Source organism: Bubalus bubalis, chromosome 9 (assembly GCF_019923935.1).
Source record: "Bubalus bubalis isolate 160015118507 breed Murrah chromosome 9, NDDB_SH_1, whole genome shotgun sequence".
NCBI classification, from domain to species: Eukaryota; Metazoa; Chordata; class Mammalia; order Artiodactyla; family Bovidae; genus Bubalus; species Bubalus bubalis.
The window spans coordinates 12,195,501-12,215,028 of NC_059165.1; the positions used below are offsets into that span (position 1 = coordinate 12,195,501).

Here is a 19,528-nt window from a genome sequence, read left to right on the forward strand (position 1 = left end):
TACCACGTGCTCCCTAGTAGCCATCACTCTTTTTGGTGTGGTTTCTTAGGCCACTAGAAGATGGGCATCAATGATGACCGCGACTTCCAGATCACATTCTTGTTAGAAATTGCCCAACCTCTCTTTCCCTCTCCTATCGCCTTTAATGCAGGTATGATGCTGGTGATACAGCTCTGTCCATACAGCCAAGGAAAACATCCTGAAAAACGGGGGATGGATCAAACAAAGGAAGCCCGGTCCTCAAATGTCCTGCTAGATTGTAATCATCTACATGCCTCAGCTGGCTTCTTACCTTTTATATAGGAAAGAAATAAGTTTCTACCATGTTTGGGTCCCTACTTTTGTTTTTCTTTATTATAGCACCTCAGCTTATATTCTATCGCAACTGTTTTATTTTTCATTTTATAAAGCTTTTTTTTTTTTTTTTACTATTCTGGATGAGAATTTAAAAAGTCCCAGTGAGTAAACTCCAAAAAGTAACACAAACAGTAATACTGATACAATTAGAAAGTGTTTTACATTAACAATTGTCTAAGAAATTTATCATGACTAGAAGATGACAAACACTACCCAAAAGTTTATAAAATGTCCCATAATTCTAAATTGTGCAAAATAAAATTTCACTTGAATAACTGTAATACTTCAAGATCAGCAAGGAAGATTCTTCAAAATACACATATTCAAAGGTTCTAAGATATACTGAACAGGAATCTTTAATGGAGGAATCTAGATTTGCGATTCTTTAATGGAGGAGTCTATATACAGAGTAACTTTTTAAAATCCTAGGCCTGGCCAAAGAAACATGTTCCTGCTAATCTAACAGCAGTAAGGGGTGCACTGTTAGTTGATAGTTCTTACTGTATTTATATTAACTCACACTTTTCTGATAACCCTATGGCCAAAACCAGATATTTTTAATTGCTGTTAAGGACTCTTAAGAGAGCCATCACTGGGAGCAATGTTAGGGGAAACTAAGGCTAGAAATTTACCTTCAATACTTGCTTTCCAGGGCTCAGAGGAGACAAAAATAGCCAAACATAATTATCATTGAGCATTAAAAACCCTTTCATTGATTATCTGAAAACCAGCCTCCCGACCATTGATCTGCTTGCTTCCAAGGCAGCTTAAGCAGTTAATGCTCAAATATATGGGAAGCACCCAGTGCTCAATGGTCAGCTAAAAAGGGCGAAAGACAGAAAACAAATATGATTATAACTACATAACAATAGTCTACTGCGTATTGATAGCCTAGTGTTATTTTATCAAAAAGCTCTTGGATATTCTATCATTTTCAAGATGATAAAGACACCAGGTAAAATTCTGTCAAGTACATAATAAACTTAATATTATTTCTTTCTTATTCCAGAGAGCATAATTCTTTTAGTCTGCCTGAGAATAAGAACTCTTCTACTTCTCCATAAAACATGAACATTTCAACAGACATAAAGTAATTTAAAGCATGCATTACAGAGATTGAAGACTTCTACTCAACGGATGATGGAGAACCCCCAAAGTGTGAATATTTATGCAAATTTCAAATTCAAGGAAATTGCTGTATATGAGATTATGTTTACACATAGAACATCCAAATTGGAATTCACCCTGAGCGGAATTCTTCTTACAGAGGAAAATAAGTCAAGCTGAAGTCAACAGGAAATAAAAATATGGGAGGAGGGGAGGAGAGGACAAATTGTCCCAGGCAAAATAATAAAGACTGAAGGAAGACATGCAATTTTGCAAAACATATGCATTCAAGACTCACAGTGCCCAATCTGTCAGAGCTCTTGTCACAGCACCTGGCACAAAGTGCATTCTCAATGAACATTAGTTTCCTTCTTTTGCCTCATCTTCTCCTTTTACTCCTTAATATTTTTTACTTAGTTCCCAGTACTGTCTGGTTCTGTTTCCTCAGTTCAGTTCAGTCCAGTCAATCAGTCGTGTCCAACTCTTTGCAACCCCATGGACTGCAGCACACCAGGCCTCCTTGTCCATCACCAACTCCCGGAGTTTACTCAAACTCAAGTCCATTGATCTGGTGATGCTAACCAAACATCTCATCCTCTGTCATCCCCTTCTCCTCCTATCTTCAGTCTTTCCCATCATCAGGGTCTTTTCAAATGAGTCTGGTCCTCACATCAGGTAGCCAAAGTATTGGAGTTTCAGTTTCAGCATCAATCCTTCCAATGAATATTCAGGACTAATTTCCTTTAGGATGGACTGGTTGGATTTCCTTGCTGTCCAAGGGACTCTCGAGAGTCTTCTCCAACACCACAGTTGAAAAGCATCAATTCTTTGGCACTCAGCTTTCTTTATAGTCCAACTCTCATGTCCATACATGACCACTGGAAAAACCATAACTTTAACTAGACGGTCCTTTGTGGGCAAAGTAATGTCTCTGCTTTTTAATATGCTGTCTAGGTTGGTCATAACTTCCCTTCCAAGGAGCAAGCGTCTTTTAATTTCATGGCTGCAATCATCATTTGCCATGATTTTGCACCCCCCAAAAAATAAAGTCTCTCACTGTTTCCATTGTTTACCCATCTATTTGCCATGAAATGATGGGACCAGATGCCACAATCTTAGTTTTCTGAATGTTGAGTTTTAAACCCACTTTTTCACTCTCCTCTTTCATTTCTACTGGAAGACAATTTAAGCAGGCCCTTTTGAGAGCTCTTCATGTCATTAGTTGTCACAGAATTATCTAATTACCAGGTTTCCGTACACCATCAGCTCATAACACTAACCAAGAACACATCTTCTCCTCCTGCAGTTAATACTTCCACGTGTACTCTGGACTTCATTTGTTTTCCTATTTCCCAGGATGCTGCTTTCATGAGAGCTCTCTCCCTTCATTAATCTGCAATATTGTATTTTTGTAGTTTTACTCATCTCCCTTTAACTATATTTAAACATCTTCTGTTCAAGAAACTCATAGTTTGACCCTCATCCTGTTTTTATTCTTCTATTCAATGCCAGACTCATCATATATAGGTCCTCTTTACATTGCTTCTAGATATTTCCCATTTATTTCTAAGAAATTTGTTTTTTGTACTGATAGTCATGAAATTATTACCTCAAATACAACAATGAACTTTCTCCATCTATTTTCACTTTTCTGTAGCATTTAGTAAAAATATAAAACTTCAAATCCCTTGATTTTCAAGACTGCACTCATTTCTTAGTGCTTCACTTTGCTTTCCCATGTGGATTAAATGAACTAATACAATTGATATGCTTATAGTAGGACAGTCATATAGAAAATGCTCAATAAATGTTTATTTCTTTAGTCCTTTTGTCTAAAGCACCTTGTCTTCAACATCTATCTAAAGTCTAGGATGGTGTCCTTCTTCTCATCTCACCATTGAAATGGCATCTCATTCACTGATGTAATTCTCTACACATGTAATTCCCAAATACATCCCCAGATTTAAACTTTTATACTTTGATTCCATATTTCCAGTTGCCCACTTGATCCCTTCTCTTCTATGTCTTGCCAGCTATGGAAACACATCAGATCCCAAGATCAGCTCCTCTTGGCATTTTCATACTGCACATTTTTAAATCTTTAATTTTTACTCTAATATCTACACCCCCTGCATATAATATGTAACTTAAGTCTTGATGCTTATTGCAAAATATCTGAATTGCCCATTTCCTTCCATTCTTATAGTTCAGATCCAAATTAGACCATACCTTAGGTAGAGCAACAATCTGATTGTTCTTCCCAACTGTCCCTGTTTCCCAAATTCCTTCAACATATGACTATCAAACCATGATTCCTAAAGCATGCCAGAAGCTGTCATTCTCACTCAAAGTCATGTCACAGTCCATAGTCTCTGCTTTGTGCTTAAGGCTCTCCTTTCACTGGACCGTGTACCTCTGACACTTTGCTTCGCGCTGTGCTATGATCTGGTACCTGACCTCAGCCCCCAGTCTTGCTTCTTCTTTCTGTCCCTCATCCACTTCCATACTATGACATGCTGTGTTTTTCTTACTTCCACTCACTCTTGCTTCCCCTACCTTAACAACTCCCTAACCTTAACCCAAGAAGCACCCCAATTTTTCCATAAAGTTCTCCCAAACTCTTATTGCATTTTGTTCCAAATTGCCCAATTAGTTCAAAGTAAAAGTTGGACATGTTTGCACAGTTTTTATCTTCCCTGATATGCATTATATTCCATCATCAGCAATTCATCATCTGTTTAAGCTGATTTTGATTTTGATTTATGGCCTTGATTTAAAATACAAAAACCAGGAAAGGGAAATAGCAAATAACAGCAGGTCACTCGGAGAAGGCAATGGCACCCTACTCCAGTACTCTTGCCTGGAAAATCCCATGTATGGAGGAGCCTGGTGGGCTACAGTCCATGGGGTCGCTAGGAGTTGGACACGACTGAGCGACTTCACTTTCACTTTTCACTTTCATGCATTGGAAAAGGAAATGGCAACCCACTCCAGTGTTCTTGCCTGGAGAATCCCAGGGACAGAGGAGCCTGGTGGGCTGCTGTCTATGGGGTCGCATACAGTCGGACACGACTGAAGCGACTTAGCAGCAGCAGTAGCAGCACTTGAGAAAAGGGACTTATTTAAAAGTTAAGTAAAAATAAAGGGACTTGGAAAAATTATGTGAAATGCATAGAGACAATTTTATCTACTTCCCAATATTGAAGTAGTATTTGATCAGTCCTAGGGGTGAAAATATGACCTTAATGGACTCTATTTTCTCAACAGGAATGCTGGGAAGAGAGAGAATAAGAACTTTACCAGGGTCTATGAGGAACTGGCCTGGAGAGTAGAGACACTGCCTTGTGAATGACAGGCACTGATTACCTGTTGCATCTACCCTTATTGTCTAGAGGTATAATTCCTTCAGGCTCTATCTCAACTTAAAGGAAATGTTCCTTAAATCCATCCACTTCCCTTGCTCTGGCCGATTCTATGCTTCCCAAAGCCATCAATTATTAACAAATTGAGTTTCCCACATATATTGCTGTCAAAAGAGTGGTGTCCTGAGAAGACAGCTGGTTCTAGTTATAGATAGCCCTAGGTGGATCTTGCTTTATAAATAAGCCAGACTCTGGTTTACAAATCCATCTCTTCAGAGTCTTATTACTGTGAATCAATTCATCAACATGAGAACAACTTAGGGCAGCCGTTAGTCAAGGAGAAAACCCTACAGCAGAGAAGCGAACAACCCAGCGGCATGAGAAGCGCTGAGTCATCTGCCTCCTTACAGGTGCTCTTAGCAACACTAGAAGAGAAAGGAGAAATCCAGGAACCTGCACACATATTTGCTCCTTGACTTCTTTTACTGCAAAATTAGTAAGTTGAAATAGGCATGAGCTAAGGGATAACTCTTAAAATATCCTATAAAATCTAGATAGCCAATTTCTTAAACTCCCACTAATTTTGCCCATGGGCCATATTACCTCCTTACATTCTTTCCTGGAAAGTGAAGGATGATACTCTCTTCTCTGAGCTCTGACTACAATAGAGCTTTATTTCTAAATGCCTTCTCAACTCTTCTTTAAAACCTTACCTGATATTCTTGTCCCAATCCTTTTTTTTTTTTTTTCCTTAAATCAAATAAATTGTGAAAGACTATCTGTGAACAATTACAAAAAACCAACTGGGAAACTACTTCCCCTCAACTCCCATCCTATCCAGGTAATGCCTTTATCTTTCAATTCTCCTTATTGCCCATGTTTTTCATGTAATATAAATGGATAAGCAAGTTAAAAAGCAAAATGAAAAAAAAAATGGTGTGTATTCAGACCAGATAAAGCCTAGCTTTAGGAACTCCAATACTTTGGCCACTTGATGCGAAGAACTGACTCATTTGAAAAGACCCTGATGCTGGGAAAGATTGAAGGCAGGAAGAGAAGGGGATGACAGAGGATGAGATAGTTGGATGGCATCACTGACTTGATGGACATGAGTTTAAGTAAGTTCTGGGAGATAGTGAAGGCCAGGGAAGCCTGGAATACTGCAGTCCATGGGGTCACAAAGGGTCGGACATGACTGAGTGACTGAATTGAACTGAACTGTGATTATTCACGAAAGACAGTGAGGAGCTCTTGAAGTGTTCAAAGCAGGAGCAGTGCAGGTTTAGGATGGGTCTTAAATGATGTTCACAATCATGGAAGATGGATTTGAAGTAAACAAAATTGAAAGCAGAGATCCCAAAGAGAAGATAATTGAAATAGCATAGCAAGAGTTGAAATCCTAAGATAAAGGTATAACAGTATGAATTATTAGTAGACAAGGAGAACTTGAAAGAAAAACACACGCACAAGTAAAAAGTCAATCTTGTTGATAAAGGAAATATTCCAAGTTTCGCAGGTGAGTAACAAAGCAGACAATAAGGTAAGAAGATGCGACAATAAGGACTCAGGAGAAGTTAATGTAGGAGGCAAGATAGTAAATTCATCCTGAAAATGATGATTTAAGATGTCAAAAGTATTTTGTGGTGGAGATCTCCAGCAAGCAGTTCAATATATTAATATGAGGCTCTAAGGAAGCTTTGGACTAGGCTTATAAATTTGGAAATACTATGTAAATGAAAGCTAAAAATATCAGAATAAGTGAAGCCAATAAAAGTCAGTGTGAAGAGTGGTAAGAAAGAAAACGGACCAAGACCCAAATTGAAGAAGTAGAGGAGCGAGCCCACCCAGGACAAAGAAATGGAATGAACAAAGATAAAGGAAAATGGAAAGAAAGACAGGCTTCATGGTAGAGAAGAAGTAATCCATGATGCCAAGTTCATGGCTCAATTTTTCAAGAAGTTTATTAATGACCTTATAGAGAGCAAAGAAGAAGTTTATTAATGACCTTACAGAGAGCAAAAAGACCTTATAGAGAGCCAATCAAAATGTGTTGGAAGGTGAAAGATGTAAATGGAAATACATGAATTACACATTAGTTGAGGGAGGAAACCACAATAATTGCAGAAATGTGACATTAAATCCAGGGGATTTTTAATATAAAATGTTGACTATGTATTTACATCACAAGAAAGTGACTAGTGGTAGAAAGATGGAGATAGAGAAGATAAATGATGGAAGAGACACACTGATGGGGCAGCATCTTAACACGCGAGGGTCAGTAACACAAAAGGAAACAGTCTCTGGAGAGGAGGAGAAATAGGTAAAAAGTTACTTTGATGGAAAAAAGAAAAGATAATGTCTTTGGGAATTCCAGCTGACAGTGGGAAGACAAAAAAAAAAAATTTTTTTTTCAAAAAACATAATTTTTGCTTACCAGGTGTCCTTCCACCCTTCTAGAAATAGCACTTTGCAGGAAATTTTGCTTTGAGGAAACGTCTCAGTCTTTATGGTTTTGGTACAGCTGAAACCATCTCCCTCCACCACCTTCAACAGGAACTGAGATCTCCTAGGAGCACACTCCATTCATCTGGCCAAAATAATTGACTAAGGTCAGGTGACCCACTTACTAGGATTTCTGCCATGATGACTAAGCTGCCATGAGCCACTACAATTCCAGACTAGAATGGCTGCAGCCCATCTCACAGCCACAGGTGAAATATGCACAAGACCAATTCAGGGACCAGTAGAGTGACCACAAAAATCATCATCTGGAGGAAAACACTTTTGTCCAGGAGAGCTGCTAAAACTGGCCTCCAGAAGGACAAAATGGATCTGGACTATCCCAGGCAAACCAAGTCACCTGACCAAGAGATGGAGATAGATTCTTCATAGTATTAACTGAGAATGTGGACCCAGAATTTCAGATTATATTGCTGACAAATTCCCAGCTTCTCAAAATCCGATTCGAGTAGGGTTTCTCTCTCCTAAAACTTCAGGTAATTGCATAGAGAAGCTATGTAAAAAAGAAAAAAAAAATGTCATACAGAGTCATGTCAGGTTCGGTTCAGTTGACTTCAGTCGCTCAGTCGTGTCCAACTCTTTGCGACCCCATGGACTGCAGCACGCCAGGCTTCCCTGTCCATCACCAACCCCCAGAGCTTACTCAAATTCATGTCCATTGCATCAGTGATGCCATCCAACCATAGCATCCCCTGTGGTCCACTTCTCCTCCCGCCTTCAATCTTTCCCAGCATCAGGGTCTTTTCAAATGAGTCTCCTCCTTGCATCAGGTGGCCAAAGTATTGGAGTTTCAGTTTCAGCATCAATCCATCCAATGTATATTCAGGACTGATTTCCTTTAGGATGGACTGGTTGGATCTCCTTGCTGTCCAAGGGACTCTCAAGAGTCTTCTCCAACACCAGGGTTCAAAAGCATCAATTTTTGGCACTCAGCTTTCTTTATAGTCCAACTCTCACATCCTTACATGATCACTGGAAAAATCATAGCTTTGACTAGATGGACCTTTGTTGTCAAAGTAATGTCTCTGCTTTTGTAATATGCTGTCTAGGTTCATCATAACTTTTCTTCCAAGGAGCAAGTGTCTTTTAATTTCATGGCTGCAATCACCATCTGCAATGATTTTGGACCCCCAAAAATAAAGTCTGTCACTGTTTCCCCATCTATTTGCCATGAAGTGATGAGACTGGATGCCATGATCTTAGTTTTCTGAATGTTGAGCTTTAAGCCAACTTTTTCATTCTCCTCTTTCACTTTCATCAAGAGGCTTTTTAGTTCCTCTTCACTTTCTGCCATAAGGGTGATGTTATCTGCATATCTGAGATTATTGACATTTCTCCTGGCAATCTTGATTCCAGCTTGTTCTTCATCCAGTCCAGCATTTCTCATGATGTACTTTGCAAATAAGTTAAATAAGCAGGGTGACAATATACAAACTTGATGTACTCATGTCAGATAAGGCAGTCATATTCACAAGGCTGGGAACACGAGGAGAAATAGGAAATCACTGAATTCACAGCATTTTACAGTAATGTCAATCTGGGGAGTTAGAATAATTAAATATGCTAACATAACACTATGCTTTTCATGCTTAGAAAAGCTATGCATGTCATATAATCATTACAAAATGTAATAAAAAAGATTTTCCTAGAGTAGTACCTACCAAAGTAATCACGTTATTACGTGTACACCCATGGCGAATTCATGTTGATGTATGGCAAAACCAATACAATATTGTAAAGTAATTAGCCTCCAATTAAAATTTAAAAAAATATATATATATATAAAATTCTTAACACATTTCCTCTAGGCTAAGACAGGAAAGGCAAAGATAACACATGGATCAAAATCATTTGAGACAGAGCTTACCTTTATTGATTGCATCAACTGAAACAGCTTCCATTAAGAAGACCAGTGAGCAGGAGTATGAATTCCATCAACAACATGAGCAACTACTTTCACTGGACCCATTAAATTACTTAGAGCTCTATTCCTTGGTCTTTCCCACTGCACCATGTTATATAACATCTACCTATTGGGATTGCTATAAGAATGGATCTAAGAGTATTTCTCAAGTACTTCAGGCTTTAAGAAAGTCAGTATTAATCCAACTCTTTTATTTGGATTCTGATGTTAGGTGATAGCTGTGAGGAGATGAAAAAGGCCAGAGTAACTGAATGACCATTCTAGTTAGGTCTCTCTCAAGGCACCTGTACTTCAGTGGAACTGGTCCTGAGCACGCAGCAATGTGAATGCAAATAAAGGAACTCTGATGCAGGCACAAAAGTCCAGAAGACAGTCAACAGGTCTGGTTTGAGGACCAGATTTTATACAAAGAGCCGAATAACCTTGGACAGGTCAAATGAACTTTACAGGACTCAGTTCTCTCATGTATGAAGTGAGTGTATTAAAAAGTATGTCATGCATGCTAGGGTAAAATGGTTTTCATGTGCAGATGCATAAGAGGGGAGTTTCTGCAGAATAGGGGGAGGTATGTGGTAAGGGACCAGAAGTAGGTAGTACATACATAAGAAAATAAGGAATTAGAGAGCAAATGGTGATTTTTCAGGGTTGGAAGTGAATGAAAAAATTGAGTAACAGCTACAGGAAATAGCAGAGGCAAGAGAAGCACTTTTCAAGATAAAGGAGATGTCCTTTCTTTCCAAAATGTCCTTGATGGCTTCTCCAGGCCTTCTTGATTCTGGCACACAGTTTTGTCTACCATCTGGTGCCAGTCTATTAGCCAACCTCATTGACACTGCCTCCAGCTTTAGTCTTGAACTTCATAAAATCATCTTACTGCCACTGTAACTCTTCACTCCCATAACTGACTCCAAGTATTTTTCATGCCATTTTCCCTATCTGGAATGCTTTTTGTCCTGGCTCCTAGGCTTTGAATAAACTCTAGCTCCTTTTTAGGATCTTCTGTAAGCTTACATCTTCTCTTACACTATCCCTTGTACAGCCCATAGGAAGTAATCACTGTTAAATGTGACAATGATAATATTGATGACAATTACAAATGGCTCAACTAGTCTAACCCACAATAGCATGTGTGCAGGTGTGTATTCACAGGCATTATATAATTTCTCACTATTCATAAAATGGCTAAATAATACATGCTTTATCATTTCATATTTCTTTGTCCAGATTGGCCAAAACATATCCTAACTTCTCAAGGGACCAAGGATGGTGTCATGCTTATATCCCTTAACTTTACAGCTTAACATAAAATATTGACCAATCAATACTCATTTTAAGAATGAATTCAGCTACAAACTATTGCTTGGCTTCAGTTATGTAGTTAAGCTGTACGTCTCCAAAAGATAATTGTTCCTATTCTTTTACATCATTTTTTTTCTATTTGCTTCTACTTTTTAGAGCAATTCAGAAGTTATTCATTTCATTGAATGTAATACACCACTGATTTTAAGAAGCACTATCATTTTATGCACTTCTACAATTTATACCACAACATGCTATCGCTTATAGGATGCATCCCAATTCCAAAGATGTTCAAGAGTGAAAAAAAAAAAAAGTATGTCTGTTAGGAGTAATGAAGCATGACAGTTAATCTAGGAAACATTTGTTATAAAACACCAAGAACTCATTCATTGTCAGTTATGGATAAAGGCTTTACAGAGATCCTCTCTAAATAAAATATGTTCAGGAGACAAATATTTCAAACGCCTTTAACCTTATAGCAGTTTCTTAAGATTATATCAAGACAATCTGTAAAGAAACGTTATTAAAATACATTGCAAATGCAATTAATATGGCTGAACCATGCTTACTGAGAAAGTCAATAAATGTTAATTGTAATTAGAACAAACTTTTTCATTGAACGTGAAAGTCGCTCTGACTCTTTGCAACCCCATGGACTATACAGTCCATGGAATTCTCGAGGCCAGAATACTGGAATGGGTAGCCTTTCCCTTCTCCAGGGGATCTTCCCAACCTAGAAATTGAACCCAGGTCTTCCACATTGCAGACAGATTCTTTACCAGATGAGCCACAACGGAAATGGAGCTCTTCCATTACTTTTGAAAATTAGAATCCTGACTTATGATCTAGAAAATTTAAGTTTGCTTTCTTTGTTGAAGACAATTGTTGTCATACAAATGAAATTTAAGATTAACACACTAGTGCCATATCACAACGAAAACTCTAGACATATACTACATCCAAAGAAAAGCATACATGAGATGAAACTAACAGAGAAGTATCTTCAGATTATGAATTCCTGTCCATGATATCTACAGTGCAGCAGCAGCTCCAATAGGTGACAAATGTGAGCTGTGCAACAGCTCATAGCCATAAGAAAATGAAGCTGGTGATTGCAAGCCTTATATCCCAACATGGAAAGACACTTTGACAAACTATGAGGCATGGCAACAGTGGAAGATTTAGCCCAAATATAACTGACTGAACTCACTGAACTCTTCCCAAAGTTACCATCCAGACATTAAAAGTACCTACATGGTCTGATTATTATCTGCACCCAGAGAAGCAGCTGAGCAGGCCCTCACAAGAATGGTTTGTCTGCCTGGATGACCTGGTTTTCTTTTTGGGCTAACAATTCTTTCAACTGCTAGACAAGCCTTCAGCCAACCTGTTGGAAGTTTCCTTACCAAGTACATAGGAACCAATTTCTCAAAGGCTTTGTTCTGACCAGGGAATTGTTACAGAGCCTTTGTAACTGAAAGACAGAATTTATTCCTGAACTATGCTTTTATATACTTTTTCCTTTTCAATACATAGTATTTTTATTTTCCTGAATGATTTATTAAACTAGGTCAGGTTCTTTTCCAAGCAGTGAAATTATGAAACATCAGTTAACTATCAGGATTCCTTTTCTGTAGAGGGACTTGACATTTCCATAATAGATTAAGTAAATGCCATTTGATTGTTGAGGACCTGATTTTATGTTTACCAGATGTCATTTTGTCTTTATTAGTGCAGACAAGTCAACCAAATCAACATTTTCTTTTGTCTGATCAGTTACAGCTCTATAAACTCAAACAGTAAGAGCTCTAAGAATATCAGTGTTTGAGGTTTAAAAATAAAATAAAAAAAAAAGAATATCAGTATTCCTATATATCCAATCAACCGAGTATTCTGGATGCTAGCCTGAATTATTAAAAATAATATAGACATGGTACAAAATGTTTGGATCCTGTAGGTATGAGCAAACTATGACCAAATCGGGCCTGCTGCCCATTTTTGTACAGGCTATGTACAAAGAATGGTTTTTACATATTGAAATGTTTACATAGTAAATGGTCATACCAGTATACCTACATAATAGCCTTGATTTTCTTCCTGACTCAGAAAAACTAGGATGTTAACTATCTGGTTCTTAACAAAAAAAGGTTACTGACCGCTTCTATAGAACATTAATGTTTATACTAAGAAGCTTCCTAGGCCTCACGTTTTATTCTGGGAGGCTGCTGAGACTGCTGCTGCTGATAAACCCAGATAAAGCATGCCGTGACTACCACCTCCACAGCCACAATCTGTTTCCCAAGTCCCTGCAAAACAAAGCCCTGACCTATCAGGAAAATCTGTGCTTACTCTGCATAGGTGCCCCAGGTCCTAATATAAGTTACACAGTGGTACCCAGACTCTGTAGCTCTCAAAATTCCAAAGATTCAGTCATATACTGCTGTATTACTCTGCAGAACTTGATTTTATTAGGGGTCTGTTTAGGGCAGTCATCTGAACTGTTCTATGAACCTTCTGTCTGTAGTTTAGCAGTGTAAGAACTAGAGATAGGAGACAGATGTATATCATGACATCGAAGCAGCTTGCTCTGGGCACAGTTATTAGAACCACAAGTTATGGGTCCCTTCCTGTACGTTACTAGCCGTGAGCTTATCTTCATGTTTCAATCTAACACAGTACCTCTCCACCCAGAACAAAATTTCACTTTTGTTATCTAGTTCCCACAAAGGAACAAAGGCTTTTTATCTTGATGGTGAACTTTGGTTTGGGTCCTTAATAATAGATGTGCTTTTACAAGGGTGCAAGTCTTGAGGCTTAAATTGTCTCACTAATAAGGGTGAGTACAAAGACTGAAATACTACAACTACCTGAGATGTGAAAAACACTTGTGCAAAACTTCCACACAGCTCCTAATGATTTTCATTTTAGCTGAGGGCAACTTTCCAAAGGCCGTATCTAATGATGTTAGCACAGCCAGGTATGGGGCTCTTCACTGATGCCAGACAAAATGGTGAAAATAGAATGAAGTCATATGATTGCAATTTGCCATAGGAAGCCATTATTGAAAGGGCATGTGGTATTTATAACGAAACACACTAGTTTGGGCTAATAAAAGGTGAAGCAAATTAAACTTAAAAATACCAGATGACAGTGAAGCCTGAAATGTACGCTAGGAAAATCTGCTGAGTCTGTTTTATACGCATAATCAAAGAGATGACTTTAAAAAAAAATAGAATATATTAACTCTCACTTAGACAACACTTAGACATCACTTAAACAGTGCTTGATGAGTATCTGACTGCTTTCATGCCTTTGGGAAAGAGTGTAACATAAATACAAAGGAAAGCAATCAAACTGATTTTTATTGCCATCTATGGAGAAGGAAACAGCAATCCACTCCAGTACTCTTGTCTGGAGAATCCCATGGATAGAGGAGCCTGGCAGGCTACAGTCCACACGGTCCCAAGAGTCGGACATGACTTAGCAACTAAACCACATAAGGTTACCTCAACTTTACCCATATAAACTAGCTGAAATCAGATACCAAGCATGATTTTTAAAAAAAAAGAGTTAAGCTTTAAAATGAAGTTTAACTTGAGAATTGGCTGAAAGGTCACAGATTACATCACTACATGCTCATTTAATCAACCATCAGTTTCAGTACATGTGAAATTGGTAATAGCAAATCTTTTCCAAGTGCTCCAGTGCACCTAAATGCTTTATTTTTTATTACCCATGTCTATAAAACAGAATGAGGAGAAAATCATTCAGGAGGCAAGTTGCTCACATGGGCAAGTAAACTGTAAGGGGCCTTGTCAAACTCTAACCACTGTTTACTACTGAATTGCCGAGGACAATTGGTGCCTCATATTCCATATCACATTTCATGGAACGTGTCCCTGCCTTTTGATAAGTGGAAAAGTGGTCATTAGCCACAAAGAAACAATGAACTTGCCAACCATGTGCTGCTCTAAATCTTAACAAAGAAGAATTAAACGCTCAAGTGGAAAATATCACAAGAGAGAAGAGTGCCACCTTCTGTTCGCCACCGGAATGCTTAATCATTTATCAAAATGAAGAGAAAGAAAAGTAACTACCAGGACTTGAACGCTAGCAGGGACAATATTGGAGTTAATTAAAACATTTCAAGGGGAAAAAAAAAGACTTCAGCTTTAGAAAAATCACTTCAAAATTCTTCGTTCATACTCAATGAAAACATGTTCATGTCTTTCTTGGAGAAGTGTTTCTGTAAATATGAGACAATACTTTCCTTTCCAGATCAGATAGTTTGAGATTCCCTGAAAATGGTCTTTGCAACATTACTACTTCACAGATAAAGTTCCTAGTTTATAAGATTCTCTTAATGTACCTCCTTTATTTCTGTATACTTTTAATTTTAAAAACTCTACTCCTACCAAACAGATGAACATCAGGCATTCTACAATCCAATTTTATTCTTCAGTTAATCACCAGTGCTTTTGATAGGGCATTCTATTTGCCATTATTCCACATAACCCGAAGTTCTAACAATCCAGTGGGAAAAGACTCCATACACAGAAAACACTTTTTCAAATATAACTTTCTTAAACTATGTAATCAAGGTCATGACCAGGATTTTAAAAAAAAAATAGTTTTCAAAAATAATTAGATTTTTCTTTTTAAATAAAACTTTAATTTTATTTTATTTTTAAACTTTACATAATTGTATTCATTTTGCCAAATATCAAAATGAATCAAACTTATGATGCATGTGATATAATTACATGTGTGTGTATGTTAAGTCGCTTCAGTTGTGTCTGACTATTTGCGAGCCCCGTGGGCTGTAGCCCAAAGGATCCTCTGTCCGTGGAATTCTCCAGGCAAGAATACTGGAGTGGGCTTTTCCTACTCCAGATATGATTATATTTAGCAACAAAAGAGGAGAAGGCGATGGCACCCCACTCCAGTACTCTTGTCTGGAAAATCCCATGGATGGAGGAGCCTCGTAGGCTGCAGTTCATGAGGTTGTGAAGAGTCGGACATGACTGAGCGACTTCACTTTCACTTTTCACTTTCATGCATTGGAGAAGGAAATGGCAACCCTCTCCAGCATTCTTTCCTGGAGAATCCCAGGGATGGGGGAGCCTGGTGGGCTGCCATCTATGGGGTCGCACAGAGTCGGACATGACTGAAGCAACTTAGCAGCAGCAGCAACAAAAGAGTTGTGTTTTTATTACTTGTATTTAATTATCTTTACTCTCCCTTTTGCTGTGTGCTCCTGCCTACAGATAATAAACGATCTAGTACGACTTTTTTATATATTGCTATACTTGGGTCTGTCCTCAGATATCATTACTACCCAGGCTCAGAATATCCATTGGCCACAGTGTGTGCTCAGCTCTGTTCAGGGTTCAGTGATCACTTTCTATGAAAGTAGAAGATGTTGAAATGTACTGCAGGTCAAAGACTAAAAAAAGAAACAAATATTCAATTTTTTAATATTTGGTACAGCAGAATGTATTTCTTCATGGACAAAGGATGATTCCAGGTAGTATTTGTTGGATACACTGAGGAAAAAAATTACAATGGAATATTAGAAAATATGAATTCAAAGGCAAGTAAACAGGTCATGGTTGCCCTGCCTCTTATGGATGCAGCTACTTCCATTCTCTTTGTACAACAGAATCCCCACATCAAACACATTAAACTATCTCTCTTAACCAAATTCTAACTTCAGGTCTTGCAAAATTTGGCATCAACATTCCCAACATTGCTGGTTTGGTTTTATGAACAGCAAAAAAACAAACAAACAAACAAAAAAACCACAAGAATTCAAGTGTATTTACAATAAGAAAATTCTGGCTTTATTTAAACCAGGTTTCACCTCCCAACATTTCCCTACTCTCCTCATCTATGAAACTGAAACATTTCAAAGAGAAAAAAAGGCTTAGGGGTTTAATTTAAGATAAACAAGAAAGGACAACAACAGAAAGAAAAGAAGCAAAAAGAAGTTTTGGAAGGCAGATGGACATAAAAAGAAAATCCAAATTGCCCAGCAGTTAAAGAAACTGTGGTCTAATCAAGCCATGGCACACACTCACAGTAATGAAATGGGCAAAATGCACTGCAACTATTCATAGCACAGATAAATCTAATGCTCATAATATTTAGCAAAGGACACACTCAAATGGTTTGTATAATCTATTTCCACCAATATCGAGCTCAGAAAGGGGGCAAAAGTAAAATATATTAAAGAAGCTTCCGCAGGTAGTAAAATTGCAAACAAAAGCAAGAAAGTGATTACTACAAGTATCAGATGAGGGTCTGCCTTTAAAGGAAAACATAGAATAATCACTAAGGGATACACAATAGGAGTCAGCACTGTCCTATTATTGACCCAACAGGTGGTTAAATTTTAAAATTGTTATACAACAACGTAAATACTTTATATTCCATTCCATAGGGGTTCTATATCATTATTGAAAGGCTACAAGCAAAAGATTAAATGACAACAAATGCAACAGACCAGAGCAAGCTGAAGTAACACATTCAAAATTATGGTGAAAAAATATCCCTTTTCCGAGTATAGATTTCTATGCCCAGCCAATTAACTGTCAAATATCAGAGTAACACAAATATTGCACACACTCCAGATCTCAAAAAACTATTTTCCCACTTACCTTCTCTCCAAAAGCGACAGGCTTTTCAAAACCAAAGTAGCCTAGAGGGATGGGAGGAAGGTTCAAGGGGGAGGGAACATTTGTGTACTTATGGCTGACTCACGTTGTTGTACAGCAGAACCCAACACAACACTGAAAAACAACTATTCTCCAAATTTAAACAATAGTATGTTTGTTTACTAATAAATGCAATTTAAAATAAAACTGTGGCAATTACTACAGAGAAAATCAACATTTGGCCCACACATTATATGGTTCACCTGTGAAAAGTATGAAATGGCCCTAAAAATGTAAGAACTGAATTTAAATATAACCACTATTGTGATATATCCCTAGTGGATAAATTGAGAAATGATTAAACCTTTCTCTCACAGTAAAAAATTCACTGCTAACACCTATTTTAATTTCTTATCACTAGTAAAACAAATTATCACAAATTTAGCAGCTTAAATCAATGTAAATTGAGTAACTTACAGTTCTGGGGCTTCCCTGGAAGCTCAGATGGTAAAAGAGTCTGCCTGCAGTGTGGGAGACCCAGGTTTGATCCCTGGGTTGGGAAGATCCTCTGGAGAAGGAAATGGAAACCCACTCCACTCTTGTCTGGAAAATCCCACGAATGGAGGAGCCTGGGAGGCTACAGTCCATGGGGTCGCCAAGAGTCGGACACGACTGAGCCACTTCACTTTACAGTTCTGGAGGTCAGAAGTCCAAAATGGAGCTCACTGGGATAAAAACCAACATGTGCAGCAGGTCTGCGGGCATTCCTGCAGGAGGTCCGAGGGAAAAGTCCGTTTTCTAGCTTTTTCCAGCTTCTAGATGTTGCTTCTTTCCCCTTCCCCAAACCTCAAAGCAAGTCACGGCCAGAGTCCATCTCACAATGCACACCACTGAAACACTGACTCCGCCTCACCCTTCTACCCTGAAAGGAAGCTCTGATTACATCGGACCCACCTGGATAACTAGGTTACCCACTTTAAGGCCAGAGGATTAGCACCTGCAGCTCCATCCATCACCTTAACTGCCCCTTTTTTCTAACAAGATACTCACAATTTCTGGGGCTTAGGGTGTAGACATATTTGAAAGCCATTATTCTTTCCATCACAATATGTAAAAGTGAAAATCAAGCATGTTATTTTGAAATGTAGAGGCAAATGCAAAAAGGACAACTGGAGATGTTCAAAATGGTTGCATCTCCAGAGACAAACTTGAGAGTGGTGAGGGATGGAGCAAGCAATACTGTCTTTCATCATAAGACTTGTAAAAGCAGCTTGATATTTTAAGTTACATAAAGGAGCGTGTGTTAGTCACTTCAGTCTTGTCTGAATCTTTGTGACCCCATGGACTGTAGCCCGCCAGGCTCCTCTCTCCATGGGATTTCCCAGGCAAGAGTACTGAAGTGGGTTGCCATTCCCTTCTTCCAAGTAAAGGAGGCACCTCCCTAAAATTTAAAAAAAAAAAAAAAAATATATATATATATATATAGTTGTTTCTCTTTCCTTCTATTCTTAGTACCCATCAGAGACATCCACAAAATAGGCTTCTGAAACCATTATCACAAACTGAAGCTTGAAAAAGGCTTTGATTTGTAAGATGAATGTTTTCATTGACAGAAAAAAAAAGTTCTTTGAGTCTGAATGAGAGACACTGAGGGAAGTTCAGCACTGGTGTGTTTTTGTCATAAAAAAAATAGTCTAGGAAGAGTGGAGGAAAAGTCAGATAAGCCTTTCTCCAGGAGGCCGGGTAAGAGTCATCTGGAGAAGAGGAAATGGGGAACTGAGCTATGAGTTCTAGAACAAGTCAGTAATAAATCTGGTGGGGGTGAGGAGAGCACATATGTGGGAAGAAGAAAATCAACCCCACCCAGAGTTCATACCAGGGAAATTTGTGCAAGCAGAAGCAAAGCCCACAAACTCCCCATCACCTATCCTGTGATACAGATGTATCTTAGCTGTTCTAGTTGCCATCTGGTGAGTGCCTTCCATTAACACCCTTGGATCAGCCAGGAGAAATGACATGAATTATTGTCCCATTATCTTCCTGAACCTGTGAACTTCCCCATGCTGACTCTCCCAGGACATTCATTATGTCCCCTCAAAAAGACAGTGCACATTACGCTATTGCTGCCTTTGGAAAACAACATTTCCTCGCCTGCCACATCCTTGTATACATCTGACAATCACACTTTATTTTCCCGTCATAACACTTGTTATGATAGGAAACTAACTCTTACTGTGCAATGGTCTGATCCTTTCTTATCCATTTCCCTTGCTAGACTAAAGTCCTGTGTCTCATCTCTTATA

At 38.3% G+C, this 19,528-nt stretch overlaps 1 long non-coding RNA gene across 1 annotated transcript; it reads right to left on the reverse strand.

The window, feature by feature from the left end:
- Nucleotides 1-16,021: 16,021 nt before the first annotated feature.
- On the reverse strand, nt 16,022-17,760 carry LOC123334971. Its single transcript, XR_006553142.2, has 3 exons — nt 17,703-17,760; nt 17,229-17,269; nt 16,022-16,115 (listed from the first exon to the last, which is right to left on the reverse strand). It is a non-coding gene; the product is annotated as an uncharacterized LOC123334971 (long non-coding RNA).
- Nucleotides 17,761-19,528: the final 1,768 nt, after the last annotated feature.